Below are 14,578 nucleotides of genomic sequence, written 5' to 3' on the forward strand. Positions count from 1 at the left end.
TGGGGGTGAGGAGCATGTTCAGTGAGCCGCACGTGGACCTACTTGGCTACAGTAAACGGTGTGCTTGTGAGAGAAGCAGGTAGGGCAGACTGGGTCCATTCCATGAATTTCTCAAATGCTAAAGCAATACATATCTTCTTGCTTGCTAAGTAATGGGAATATCTAAAGAATTGTATGTTGGGGGGCATGTAATGATGAAACCATAACTCTATTTTAGCTTAATCTCATAAAATATGTAGCACAGTGTGGAAAACAGAACAATTAAGAAAGTTTCTACAGTGTTTGCTTTTAGTGTCTGTTTTAAAACTTAAAATAAGAGAATAATGCTCAAAGGTGGAATTTCAGACATTGATAAAAAGAGAACTTTTGTCTTTGTCTTTCCTGTACACCCACTCCGCTACTTCCACCAACTATGCCATTATTACCTCAGTTCTCCACGGTAATTTAAACTTTCTGTTGTATATTTCTGGGGTGCACAGCCAGGCTGATTTGCACTCACTTACTAGAGGCTATGGAGGTACCAGGCAAGTACCAGGTTTTGCTTTTACTATGCCTTTGGTTTTTGGAGAAACTAGGGGATTATTCTAACTTAGAGCCATTGAGTTGCCCCAGACATGGGGAGAGATAGCTAATGAATTGCCCTGGGAATCTTTTATTCGTAGTCTTGGGTCCAGTCCTGAGCTGACATGGAGTATCATTGATTTCTGATGAGTAAATCAGAATTGTGGGAAGAGTGGTTGCATCATCCTACCTTCCTGGAATTCTGGAGTTCAGGACAGTCTCCAAGGCTTCCCCACATTAGGACATGTCTGTAAAACTCCCTGTTTTTTAGAGTTTCACAGTGCTAGACATGAACCTGGGGTCCTGTGTGACACTTTGGGTTACAACAGAAGGTTATGCAACATTTCATGGTTGTCTCTGCATCAAGAAGAGAAAGTAATTTTCATTACTTCAAGACCTCAGAATCAGACTTAATACCTCCTTAGTAGTAATAGAAGTGTTAGTTGCTAAGTTGTGTCTGACTCTTTGTGAGTTTATGGGCTGCAGCCTACCAGGTTCCTCTGTCCATGGAATTTTCCAGGCAAGAATACTGGAATGGGTTGCCATTCCTTTCTCCAGGGGATCTTCCTGATCCAGGAATTGAACCCTGGTCTCCTGCATTGCAGGCAGATTCTTTTCCCTCTAAGCCACCAGGAAAGCCCCACCACCTCCTTAATTTTACTCAGTTATCCAGCCTAATTGTTATGGCTCAAAGATCAGGTTATCATAAATCTTTGGAAGGTAGGTTCATCTAGTTTAATCTAGAAGTTGGAGAATTTGCTTACCTAGTTTCAAAAACAAAAGAGGGAATTTTCTCTTTGATGACTTCAAAGGGTGCGGTGTTTTCTTCTTGTAGAACCACAAAGCTAATTCTTTGTGCCATGATGAGCATTGTCACTAAACTCTTCTTCCAAGAAGTTGTGTGGCATAAATAGTATGATATTTTTTTGAGAATGTAATCAGAGCAACAAGTATGATGTCCATGGAATAGTTCTAGATTTCTCTATCTGCCTCAGTACAATTGTGAGTCAAGTAACAGGAATAGTTGGTTCAAGAAAAAGGTAATGTTTAATTCAGGAACTCTGGATTTAAATCCTCAGACTTTGGAATAAATCTTTCCCACCCTCTCAGCCCCTTTCCTCTGATAAGTATAAGAGTGACTCCAGTTTATTCATCTGCTTTTTTCATTTAATTAAATAGACCTGATTCCTGACCTAAGGCCCTCCCCTCACACTTCCCCCAAGATTGCTTCCTCTGTTCTGGTGTTTTCTCTCTCTTGCTTTCAGAATTAATAGGAAACCTGGTCTCTGAGCTGTTCTCAGCATCGTTAAGTGTGAACCTTCCCTGTCAAAATCTTCACAAGGAAAATGAGTCACAGCATCACCAGGGTGATGAGGTCACGATACCGCAGCCCCTGCTTTAAAAATGTATTTGTACTTTTCTGTTGTAAATCGATTTTACGAGAACTATGCAATTGGGGTGACAGCTCTGAAGCCTGTTCTTTTAGACTTTGGTAACTGGCTCAGCCTTGGCAGGCACTAGCCATGACCACGTCATGCTCTGGGTTCTCCCATCAAGCACTCCACTTTTCACCTCGCCTGGGAGGCTGGAGACAGTGATTGCAGCGAGTGCTGGTGTCTTCCTGGGGTCATTTTACCTCCCATGCAACTGTGCAAAGTTTTGAGTTCAAACCCTGACTCTGTTACTTACTAGATTGTGATTTTGAGCAGGTTATTTAATGTCCCTGTGCCTAAGCTCCTTCACCTATAAAATTAAATTTAATAACTATTTTTATATTTACAACATATAATAAAGTGCCTAGAAGAGTAGTTGGCACATGATACTATATAATTCTTCAATTTATTATTAGAATAAAGTACCCTCAGAGGGTATTTTATAGTACGTTTAAAGAGGCTTTTTGAGAGAAGCATTTGTTATTTTTATGAAATATGCATAACCCTAAAAAATTCCTCCATAATCGATCAGAGACAGAAAACTATAATGCACCTAATCCTTAGTCTCCAGAAAGTAGCAACTTTCACTTCACTTGTATTGTCTTCTTCCAGGCAATTATTTATTGAGTTTTTAAATACCAGACATTTTACAAATACTGTTTTCTTTCTTCCTCAAGAAAGTCTGCACAGTAAATGTTAGTATCTATATGGTGGTTGTAGAAGCTAAATTCTGAAGAAATTAAGTCATTTATTGCAGGTCATATATTTAAACCATGGCTAAACCAGGATTTGAACATGAATTGTTTGAGCCAAAAGCCATGCCAGGGAATATTTAATCAGTGAATTCAGTGCCTGGTGACCTAAAGAGAATTTGATGTCTAAAAACAAAGGGAGGGGCAAGTTAAGAAGAGTGACAAGAATAACAACATTAGCAAATTTAGATTCAGTTATGATTTATGGATTTTTCTAGAGTCTTGTATGTTTGGCCTTACACTATCCAACAGCTTGGGGATATAATTTCAGTTAAAATGGAAATAAGTCTATTTGTTTTGAAACTGTATGCCATTGAACTGACATCCCCACCCCTCCTCACCAAAAATATTCATTTGTTTTTTCCACACATGAAAGAATACAACATATCTTCTAGAATCATAAAGAAAGCATGTTGTTCTTTTTTATTTTTCTTTAGATTTCTCAGGTGCTGTTCTAAATGGGCAATCACATACCTGTGATTGATATAGACTATTTAGGCATGTGCAAATAACAGATAGCAATGTGCCTGCAAAATCATCCCACTAGTCACCTTATAGAAATAAGCATACTGTACAAAGCAGTATGCTTGCTGTGCAGGTGCAGTTTCAAGAAAAATCACCCACTTCCCCCTTTCAAACATGTTCCTGCTCCTAATCCCTCCTATACAGAAATTCTGGAACCATCTGTTATAAGACCTAAAATGTAGACCAGTTCTGTTCATTATAAAATACTTCAAGTAGTCTTAGTGCTGATATTAGCATTGCTACTGTAGCAATAGTAGCATTGCTATTATTCAATGACTCTTCTTTTTCAGAGTATTTTGTATTGAATTCTTAGATTGAATTCTGTTAGGTTCCTTAAAATGCAAGGAGATTGAAAACCTAGGTTCAAGATCTGTTCTAATATTTGTTGGGTTTTTCACCAATCTGTGTTTCAGTTGCTTCTGTTTATGAAGCGGAAAGCACCCTTGCTTAGCCTACTTCATTGTAATTCCTCAAGGAATAGTTTTATGAGGTGGAAAGTACTTCATAACCTGAAATATATAAATTCAATTTACTGTCATTTTTTTTAAAAGCAAATAGCATCTCAGGTTCGTTTCCATACTTTGTCAACTATGTTTCATAATGACGTGCACCCTAATGACACATGTTAGATGTGTACTAGGTACAATGACACTTGGAGAAGCTTCACTAATATCCAACGGGCACGCACTGGATCAAGTTGGAAGCCCCAAATCTTGATCTCCCTCTCCTTAGGACCACATGCTCCTAAGCTAACCTCCCACAAAGTTTATGGCAGCTGCATTCACAGCTTTCACCAAGGATGAGTAAACAGAGGAGCTCTCAGAACCTACAGGGCAACTGTTTTCCTGATGTGGAAGAGCTATAGGCAAATAGTGAGATAGAGATGTGAAATAGGAGCTGTATTAGATTTTTTCTGTTGTTGGATGGGGGTAGGGGTGTCAGGTAAAAGGTCTATTTTGAGAATGAACACACTTCTAGTTTAAGTGAATTTCCGTCACAAAGACGCTGGATTGTGTGGTGGTTTAGACACAGGTAAAGTTAAAGAGGATTGGTGTGTGTGAGGAGAGAGGGATTGTGATTTACCCTTGACAATATAAACAGATTGTCCCCTTTCCAAGGATAGGAAAGAACTAGATTGAGTTTTATGGCATACTTTAGATGATTTTTGTTTCTCCCTCTGAGTATAGATAGTACTATAGACTTAAGGATCTGGACTCTCTCCTCCCTGGGTGGGGATACCAGCAGTGATGGACTCAGTCTAATGGTAATATAGAAATTACATTGAGATGAGAGTGATGATGACAATGACGATGATGTGAAAATTAATTTTCCCTTTTTGAGAATGTACAATATAACAGGGACTGTGCCAAGTACTTTATATATATTAACTCATATAATGCTCACAGCAACCCAGTGAGATAACCCTGTTATTCCTCCATCTTACCTGGTGGCTCAGCTGATAAAGAATCCGCCTGCAATGCAAGACGCCTGGGTTTGATCCCTGGGTTGGGAAGAACCCCTAGAGAAAGGAATGGCTACCCATTCCAGTATTCTGGCCTGGAGAATTCCATGGACTGTACAGTCTATGAGGTCGCAAAGAGTCAGACATGACTGAGTGACTTTCACTTTCACAGGTGAGGAAGCTGAGGTTAACTTGCCCAAGATGAGGAGCTGGTAATTAAGTGGCAGAGCCAAGATTTTAACCTATGCATATCTAACTGTATAGCCTATGCTCTTACCACCAGGGAATATTGGCTTCCTACAGTCTATTTTAAAAAGCATTAAATAGGGCTTCCTTGGTAGCTCAGTGGTAAAGAATCCACCTGCCAAAGCAGAAGACACAGATTTGATTCCTGGTCTGGGAAGATCCCACATGTCATGGAGCAACTAAGCCCGTGCACCATAACTACTGAGCCTAGAACAAGCGCTAGAGCAAGCGCTCCACAGCCAGAGGAGCCACTGCAGTGAGAAGCCTGTTCACCACTCTAGTTTAGAGTGGTCCCTGCTGTCCGCAACTAGAGAAAAGCCCATGCAGCAACAAAGACCCAGAACAGCCAAAAATAAATAAATAAAATAATCTGTTAAAAGACAGTTGTTTTTTTTTAAAGCACTGAACAAAGACAAGGATTGAGAGCAAGCCCAGGCTTTAGACGTTGGATAATAGCTTTCTGTTTCCCCATTTACCTTGATTATAAAGCAGACACAGTGATGTATTCCTCACAGGATTTTGATGAGAACTGAATTTAAATACTAACTATATATGTGGTATGCTCCCTATAAATTAAGAGGAGAGAGAGCTATGGCTGCTGGGGAGTAGTTTGACAAAACCCCAAGCATTAGTTTTCCAGAGAGAAGCAATGACACCCAGTCAGTTATCTGGGTGCTGCCCATTTACATGTGTGATCACCAACACAGCATGGCACGTAGTCACTCAACAACAACCACAAATAAATATTTTGGGGGCATCAACCATGTGCCAGCCCTGTGTTACCTACCAAGGCTTTGAGGATTATACAAAACTGACAAGCCCTGCTTCCAGAGGCTTTATAGTCCAGGGGACAATTCAGTTAATAATGAGATAAAAATATATGTCAGGTGCATATAAGCACAAAGAAGGAAAAACCAGGTAAGTAAACCAACAGTGACACTATTTGGGGAAGGACATATAGCAGAGTGAATGAGGAGTGTCTCTCTCACTCATCTGTTCACTGGAAAAAATTTATCCAGTACTACTGACTTAGAATGTAGTAAATTACATTTCATAATGAAAGAAGTTTAATTAAGAAAAGAATAAATCAGTCATCACTAGTCAGTATAGTAGGAAGAATATGGCAATTTAATTGAATATTTATCTCATCGTGTTTTAATTTCCTGAACCAGAGACATTTTGCAGAATCTTACCTGATAGGAAAGCAGAGCTTTTGGTCAAGTTCACTGGGCTCTGGGGCTTCTTTGCCTTCTGGTTGGCTCTGGGAACCTTCTCCAGCAACTTGGGGTGTGGTCTGCCCTTGGGAATGCTCAACTGGGTGGAATTCACCTGCAATGGTGGTACAAGGGACTGTCTGCCAGTCAGGCTTGTCTGTCTTTTCCCAGATGTATTGGCTGCCATCTGCTCTCCTCTTTCGTCACTTGTTGGCAGAGGAAGCCTCACAGTCCCACTCGTCATCTGGTGTGTGAGTTCAGCCACTTCAGCAGCCTGATAAGGAGTCCCTCTATTGTATTCCCAGCTCATTGGCCATTGTAGGCACAGAGACTTCTCCTAGAGCAGGGTTTGGTATCTCCTCACCTTGTCCACCTCTCCTTCCTTCCAGTGTGCCACTTAAGAGGTAGTGATCACTTGTAGAGGTGGTTGTTGTTGTTGTTTAGTCGCTAAGTCATGTCTGACTCTTTTGTGACCCCATGAACTGTAATCTGCCAAGCTCCTTCTGTCCATGTGATTTCCCAGGAAAGAATACTGGAGTATGTTGCCGTTGCCATTTCCTTCTCCAGGGGATTTTTCTGACCCAGGGATTGAACCCAAATTTCTTACATTGGCAGGCAAAATCCTTACCATTGAGTCACCTGGGAAGCCAAGGTAGAGAACTGCAATCAGCAGCTTTCATCAGAGACTGCTTCTGCTGCTCAAGCATGGAGCCCTTTCCTTTCAGAGTTGACTCTCAGCTGGCATTTGCTTGAGAATCACTGACTTTGACCCTTGATTCAGTTAGCTCACTTATACCTCTTTCACCATACCCAAAGAGTACTCTTTTTCTGAAAGAGTTTAGTCAAATTATTCTGTCTAGCATGGGCCCTTAGAGATTTGTTATTCAGTTGCCAAGTCATGTCCAGCTCTTTGCAACCCCGTGGACTGAGCACACCAGGCTTCACTGTCCTTCACTATCTCCTGAAGTTTGCTCAGACTCAAGTCCATTGAAATGGAGATGCCATCCAACTATCTCATTCTCTGTCATCCATCTCTCCTCCTGCCCTCAATCTTTCTCAGCATCAGGGTCTTTTCCAATGAGCTGGCTCTTCGCATCACGTGGCCAAAGTATTGGAGCTTCAGCATCAGTCCTTCCAATGAGTATTCAAGGTTGATTTCCTTTAGGATTGACAGGTTTGATCTCTTTGCTGTCCAAGAGACTCTCAAGAGTCTCCTCTAGGACTGTAATTCAAAAGCATTAATTTTATAGACCAGCAGAAGTATATGCCTTGTCTTAACCCTGGCCTCTTCCCAGTGCCCATTTGAAGAAGGGGGCTTCCTTCCTTGAATATCTAAGGGACCAGTCATCTCTAGCCTACAACCTTAGGCCATGGGACTGGCTCATTATACAGATTAAGTCTTAACAGGGAAGGCTAGAGTCTCCAACAACCTTCTCGGAATATTTTCATCTGTTTAACTTATAAAGAGGTGAGATATATATTTGAAAAATAATTTGATTGATATGATTCCAGATAACCTGTGGGCAAGATGAATATGTTTGTCTTTTTTTCTAGATTTGTTTCCCTTTCTAAGTGTTTTTTAAATTTCTATAGTTTTGTGACTTGTCTGATTCCTGCTTTCATTTCTATAATTGGATTCTTTGTTCAACCTCACTGCAAAAAGTCAGTTATTCAGTTAGGTGTTGGGCAAACATATACTTGTCTTAGCCAGATGCTCTTGAAGTCCATCACTGGGAAATGATTAAAAATTGACCAAAAAAATTAATCCCAGATTAGTTTGCTTATCATCATCTTTCTGAAATGGCAATAATTGAGTTTCAAATTTTAAATTCATCCAACAAATATTAACTGAGCATCTACTATATGCTAGACACCATTCTAGAAACTGGAGATTCATCTGTAAGCAAAAAAAGCCTTTTGTATGCTGACTTTTGTCTGTTAGAAGGTGCCAATTATAGTATGCTCTTTGTTTCATCTCCATCTGTCTTTGTGGGACAAATAGAGTTATACATACACAAAATAAAACATAACTCTTTTGAATGGAAACTGAGTTCTTCACCAGTAGTACTTTATACTGTGTTGAATATGCCACTTCATATTCTTTAGGAAGTTGCTGGGCTGCACATGTTAAATAAATAATATATGAAAGTGAGTGAAGACCCATATCTTCATCAGTATCCATTATCTGAAAAGTTCACATTATTATTTCAGTTTCCATTGTGAGATTATTTGCTTTTTCACATAGTCAGTCAATCACTGAGCATTTCTTACCCACTTATTACCACTCTGGAACTGCAGTGCTATGCTGCATGCTTCACCTGAAAAGGAAAAGAGAATTCCCTCACTACCACTGTGCCAGGATTTGCAAAGTAGCTCTTTGTCTTTTTTTTTAAAGGGGGCAGATATACTCTTAGTGTATTTCTCTCTCTCTTTTATAAAATAATTTTATTCTGTTTACTTTTTAATGTGCTGGGACTTCATTACTGCTCTGGCTTTTCTCTAGTTAACGGCAAATGGAGGCTACTTTCTAGTTGCACTGCATGAACTTCTCACTGCAGGAGCTTCTCTTATTCCCAGCACAGGCTATAGGGTGTGCAGTAGTCACGGCATGTGGGCTCAGTATCTGTACTTCCTGGGTTCTAGAGCTCAGACTCAATAGTTGTGGTGCACAGGCTTAATTGATCCACGGCATGTGGCATCTTCCCAAATCAAACCCTCATCTCCTGCACTGGTAGGCAGATTCTTCACCACTGAGCCACCAGGGAAGCCTGCAAAGTCGATCTTGATGTCTCACGTTCCCCCAGAGAATTGCCCAGTTTTCATATGTCTGGGCCCCCAACTGTCTAGGAACTAAGAGAATTCTTCATTGCACTGAAGATCATAGTTCAAAAAAAATGATGGCCATTGTTGGCTGGAGCACAACAGTTTCATTGCACTTATTTACATCCTGTTCGCCATCCCCTCACACCCTTAGTAAGACTTTCAAACCAGATTGAATGTTAAGAGACCCTCATATCTGAGCTATCTTCTAAATGACATCTTCTTTCCTAGAACTGCCTGAAAACCTGAAGACATTTCCTCTACAAAACTTAACAAGGTTGGCCCATCCTGCTTTCGCTCTTCCATGAGGGGTGATCCTCTGGATTTCTGATCTTTGACTATATTCAGTGCAAGTACAGAAACTCCACTGGGGATTTCTTTAATACTTGGACATGTCTCCTAAAGTATATGCTATCAACTATGCTCAAAGCCAACGAAATAGAAAAACAGAGTGAAATTTTCTTATGTGAATTTTCCCTCAATAAATTATTAACAAAAATAGAGTGAGCCATAAGTAGATATTTATTAGATTTGTACAGATCATTCACACTTTACTCTGGTTCTGATCTCTCTGGCCCTTCAATTTGGCTTCTCGGAAATATCTTTCACTCAATCAAATTGAAAACATTTTGGTTTACTAAAGATATTCTTAGAAATAAGAACTGATGCACATCAATAACTTTTTAAAAGCATTTGAAATTCAATCCTGTTTCAAAGATAATGTAAAATATTATCACTGTAGTATTAAGAGCTAGCAGAAGTTGATACAGGACCACATTTTTCTGTATTTGGAAGGCTGAAGTATTCCTGTGATAACTGCAAAAAGCTAAATGAATTGAAATGTCCCAGTTGAATGGCTGATGTTATTTTAGTTCTGAAAATTAAGCATTTATAGGTTTTTGCCTAAAGCTCTTGTAACATAATAAATGCAAAGGTTTGGACATCTTAGACTGAATCCTAATTTGTCCACTCCCTCTCCCCCCAGAGAAAAAGGAAATTATTAACCATAGCTTATTATTGGGTATGAAATATCTGTTTCTTTTATCTGGTTTTCTTATTTGTGATTCTTAAATGGTGATGAAAAGTATTGCCTTTTCACCCAATGGACCTTAAAATTTGACTAGATCCCAACAAATGAGTAGGCTACCCTGGTGGCTCAGTGGTAAAGAATCCATTGGGTTTGATCCTTGGGTCAAGAAAATCCCCTGGAGAATGAAATGGCGACCCTCTCCAGGCAAGAGCCTGGGAGATCCCATGGACAGAGGAGCCTGACAGGCTATCGTCCATGGGGTCGCAAAAGAGTCAGACATGACTTAGTAACTAAACCAACAACAACAAAAACAGCAAGTTAGTGAAATGGTTCCCTTCATCTCCTTCAAACCAATATTCATCCAAGACTTTAGCCTTCATTGAGAAGTAAACATTTTCCATACCTTGGTTTCCTTTAAGATCTCACAAATTACAGTGCTCCCAAAGAACTTTTCAGTACAAATTCTCAGCTATAACAATGAAGATTTCTGAAAAAATCATGGTGACTCATCATGACCCTCTTCCTACATGTAAGGAACTGCATTGGCAGGTCCCCATTCATTAATCCATGGATAGCAACATCTCCATGTAAAAATGAGAGGATTTCATCAGAGCTCAGCACAAAGCTTATTTGTGGCCAAGCTGAGTTTAAGAAATAAATATTTTAATAAAACTTTAAACTGACTTTCTTTTTAGCCATTAAATACCAGACTCTCCTTTTATCTGAACCTCCTCCATCTGTAACTGACATATTTAGACTATTGGCCTTACTTTATGGGCTTCCCAGTGGCGGTGCTAGTGGTAAAGAACTCTCTTCCCAATGCAGGAGAGGCAAGAGACTTTTGATCCCTGGGTTGGGAAGATCCGCTGGAGGAGGGCATGGCAACTTACTCCAGTATTCTTGCATGGAAAATTCAATGGACAGAGAAGCCTAGCGGGCTACAGTCCATGGAGCTGCAAAGAGTTGGACATGGCTGAGCACATACACTCTATCATCCTTACCTTACAGACGGGTGAAAGTTCAGATGTCTCCTTGAATTCCTGGGAAATTACTGATTGCTAAATACTATGAGGTTATTTTTTAGAAGTATATTTTTAAAAGAGTCCTGTGTGGACAGACACAGTTTCTGTCTGCTCACTAGTATGTCTGTGGTGCCCAGCATAGGCACTCAGTGTTGTTAAATGAATAGATGAACCAGGATGTTGACATGACACTTTATGGACAGTCTGCTACAAGAAAGACTAAGTTATTCGAGGTCACTGATGCAATAAAATTGGACTTGGAGTTGGGTAGGAAGGGAGAGGACCTAAGTTCAAATACAAATGAGACCACTGACTGATTCACTCATGGTATCAACTAAAGCAAATTTTCAGGGCACAGCTTTCCCCATTAGAAGCTGAAAGGGTTGTGCTAAAAGTCCTGAGTGATCTCTGGTTTCCTGGGCTGACATGTTCCTTGTTGGGGGCAAGCTCTTCTATTTCCAGTTGAGCAAAGTTCTATGTGGTCTGATGCTCTGCAGCTTCCCCCACAGCCAGTCTTGGGAAACTTTCTCTCCTTGTCTCCTCTCTCAGCAAAATACACTACAAATGCTATTACCTCTAGGACTGTGAAAGGAAATTTACCAGAAAATAACCTGGGGTTTGTCATATTTATGGAATTAATTATAAGCACCAAAGAAATTTGCACACTTTGGAATTTTCTGGCTTAAGATCCAGTTTGTATTTAAAGTATTTTTATTTCTGGATGCCTCTGTACAGTCATTTAAGTCTGACCTCATCTTATGCTGGTTTTCCTTCCCCACCTTCCTCCCCATTCCCCTACTCTTCTTCCTTCCCTTGTCTTTCCATTCCCTTTCGCTTCCTTCCTTGTCTTTGTCTCTTTCCCTCTATCTGTACAATTTGTATTAGTTGTCTATTCCTACTTAATTCCTAAAATCCAACTCCCCTAAATCTCTAATGATATTAAGGGGCCCAGCAGTTCCTCCTGGAGAAGCTGCATGTCTGTTGTACTTTGGGCACTTCCTTGGGTGTATCTACCTCCTGGGTTCCCAGCTCTTATAGGGTTGTCTCACTTCTCTGCTAACCATGTTTTTTTTCCACATTCTCTCCCTTCCTGCCCACCCCTTCCTGTCTTGTGCCCCTTCCACTCCTGGACTGTTCAGGTGAGCCTGATCCCACAATCTTCACACCCACGTCTAGTTCAAACCTTTCTAAATAGTCATTTCAACACAAAGGCTGTACACAGAAGCTTAAGTCCTCATGTTTGGAAAGTTAAAGTGACAGATGATTTGATAAATTGAGACAAAGAGACAAACACAGATTGGGGATGAAGGTGAAAAGAACTTAGAGGGACTCTTCCTTCATCCTTATAGAGTAACCTTCTTTATATCATTCAGACACTCAGCTTCCTTGTAAAGTATCTTCTTTTTATCATTCAGACTTAACTTCCTTCTTTTTATATTTTCCAAAGTTTTAAGAGTTTATCCCTTTTCTTTTATGTTGTTAAAGAGTAAAGGGTGATGCAGTTTTCTTGAGTCACCAGAGGGTCTTTTATCCCCACGTGCCTACTCAAATATTTGGCTTGTTTACTTTCACGAGTACCAGTACTTGTATTAAAGAACCACTTGGCATCAAGGCCCAAGTGCAGATGTCCTATCACATAAGATGGTGCCTCATTCAGAAAATTCAAGATAGAGTAAAATAAATTAACAACATCTTGGCTGCATGCTCCATTCACAACTGTTAATTTAACAGGGTTATGCTTCCATCTCTGAGCAGAGGGCTCCTGGCAGGGACAGCTGCTCCCGTGCCCCAGATTGTGCTGTGTGTGCCCCAGTAGGAGTCCTCAAGAGCAGCAGGAGAGCGGGAAGGTGGTAGTGCATCTGAGCACCGAGCAGTGTGGCAGCATGGCACTGGGAGGAGGAAGCAGAGGAGGCCCCTGCAAAGAGCTGTCGTGCACACCTTCATTCTCTGTGTGAATCCATGTGCAGTTAATTGAAGAAAAAGAAAAACTTGCCTTGAGTTTTACTGGAAACTTATCCATCCTGCTTTTACCCTCAGAGGCAGTTTATTTTCAAAACTACCTTTGTATACTCATGAGCATGTTGATGGACCTAAGCAATACAGGCCCATATGCTTGTCTGAAGAATGTCAGGTCTGCATCATGATGAACAGGATCTGGGTCACTGGGACAGAACTGGTATGACAGGTGGAAAATATGCATCATGTTGGCCTGCTGTGATTTGCATCCTAAACTGGAGCAAAGGCCAAGGTCAGGCCAAGGTCGAGATTGGGACCAAGCAGAGGACTTGGTACATGATAAGCATTCTCTAATTAGTGGTCTTTTGCTGCATTGTTCACTGCTGTATTTCCCCATTGCCTAAGAGAGTATTCACAAAAGTTAACTTATTGTGGTGATTATTTTGCAATATATACAAATACTGAATCACTATGTTGTACACCTGAAACTATTAGAATGGTTATATGGGAACTAAAAGTAACCACACTGGGACAGCATGGTGGGCAATGACACTATAGAGAATTCTGAGTACTCACTTGTTAGGCGTTTCTTTTCATGACTATACCTTTTATTCCTCTCCTCTGATTCAATTTCCATGTGGAAAAAAGTTATTTGCAGCCTATGTTATGCTTTAACCTGATCAAGTGGTAAAAAGTTCACTTTCTAGTCTCTTGCCTTCAGTACTAAGATGACTCTATTGATGATAATATAAAACTAATTTTAAGTTTAAATTGCTTTGAGAATAAGAAATTGTGATTTAGTGAATATATGCCACTGTTTCAAAAGTGGAAGCTGTGTTTTCTACGCTTTCTTTTTAAAAAGAACTCAAGATTAATGACAATTTTCTGAATTCAAACCTTGAAGGCCTGGTATGTTCATTACTGATGCTGGACCACACACAGAAGGAAGTGGATGTTATTTTGTGACTAGCATTTTGAATTCTCAAATCCTGAACAAACCTCACAGAGCCCTGGAACTCATCTGCATTTTGCATAAGAGCCTCATGGAATTTCCTGTTTAAACCTTTAACATACTCTTTGCCCCAAACCTACTGGTTTCCTGACCAAGCTTGAAATATTGAGGAAACAAATAGACTCCCACAATACTTTTTTAAATCATAAAGTTTTTCACAGAGTCTCTCACAAAAACCTGAAAAATCAACATCTTTCAGAGTTCTTTGATGAAAACCTAGGGTGGGTGTGACTTGAATTTCCAAAGTACATCTACAAAAAGGCTGATTTAAGTTTGGCCAAGGGGAGACACTGAGTTGGGAAAAGAACGACAGATAAAATAATACCAATGATTCTGGAAGGCCTAAAGGACACTAATTTTTCTATAAAATAATGTGTTCTCTCCTAAGTTCTTTACCAGAGAAAGAAAGGAGGCATGGTTTGAATTTCCAGAGTACTGCTGATTTCTTAACTCCAAGTATGGTGCCTAGCACAAAATAAGTCATTCAATAAATATGTGTTGAATGCTGTGATTTGAAGGAAAAGAACATTGCTCCATCTCTTTTT

At 40.0% G+C, this 14,578-nt stretch overlaps 1 protein-coding gene across 1 annotated transcript in view; it reads left to right on the plus strand.

The window, feature by feature from the left end:
• GAP43 (growth associated protein 43) overlaps window positions 1–14,578 on the plus strand; it is a 97,570-nt gene that overhangs the window by 43,380 nt on the left and 39,612 nt on the right. The window lies entirely within an intron of this gene.

Source organism: Muntiacus reevesi, chromosome 8, assembly GCF_963930625.1.
Source record: "Muntiacus reevesi chromosome 8, mMunRee1.1, whole genome shotgun sequence".
Taxonomy (NCBI): Eukaryota; Metazoa; Chordata; class Mammalia; order Artiodactyla; family Cervidae; genus Muntiacus; species Muntiacus reevesi.